Source organism: Malurus melanocephalus, unplaced genomic scaffold, assembly GCF_030028575.1.
Source record: "Malurus melanocephalus ecotype Western Australia unplaced genomic scaffold, MMel_1.1 scaffold_1320, whole genome shotgun sequence".
NCBI lineage: Eukaryota > Metazoa > Chordata > Aves > Passeriformes > Maluridae > Malurus > Malurus melanocephalus.
In genome coordinates this window covers 48,741-49,449 of record NW_026624552.1, presented here as the reverse complement: position 1 = coordinate 49,449, position 709 = coordinate 48,741, and the positions used below count along the sequence as shown (strand labels likewise).

General features: G+C 49.8%; 1 long non-coding RNA gene across 1 annotated transcript in view; it reads left to right on the top strand.

Annotated features, from left to right (window-relative positions):
- Positions 1–359: 359 nt before the first annotated feature.
- Positions 360–709, top strand: part of LOC130586804 (uncharacterized) — a 5,443-nt gene continuing 5,093 nt past the window's right edge. The window contains exon 1 of the long non-coding RNA XR_008966723.1: positions 360–476. This is a non-coding gene — a long non-coding RNA (uncharacterized LOC130586804). The remainder of the gene's footprint in view (positions 477–709) is intronic.

Here is a 709-nt window from a genome sequence, read left to right as displayed (position 1 = left end):
CCTAGAATGTCTGGGATAATCCCTGGAATGTTTCAGGGGATCCTGGAATTTCTGGGGGAAATCCTGGAATGTTTTGGGGGATCCTGGAATGTCTGGGGGACGATCCTGGAATGTCTGGGGGACGATCCTGGAATGTCTGGGGGACAATCCTGGAATGTCTGGGGGACAATCCTGGAATGTTTGGGGAGATCCTGGAGTGTTTGGGATCAGTCCTGGACTGTCTGGGGGAAATTCAAGAATGTTTGGGGACAATTCTGGAATGTTTTGTGGATCCTGGAATGTTTGGGGGGATCCTGGAATATTTTGGGATAATCCTGGGATGTTTGGGAACAATCCTGGAATATCTGTTTTCCAGGCCTCTGGACGAGCTCTCATCTCCCTTTGGGATCAGCCCCTCTGGAAAAGCCTCTCCCAGCTCCCAGAAAAGCCGGAAAACCAAGGAATTGTCCCAAAATTCCCAGGATCAGCTGATCATTGTGAGATTCCCATCGGGACCTGGGGCAGGGTGGGAATTTGGGATCAGGAACGAGGAAAATTCCATGGGATAATCCAGCAGGGATTTGATTTATGGGAAATCCATTGGGATTAATGCTGGGAAATCCAATGGATTTGTGGGATAGGATGGGGAAAAACCGGGAATGTGGGGATGGAATGGGGTGGGAAAATGAGGGGCAGCTCCAAGCTGGAATTCTGGGAACTGGAATTTCCT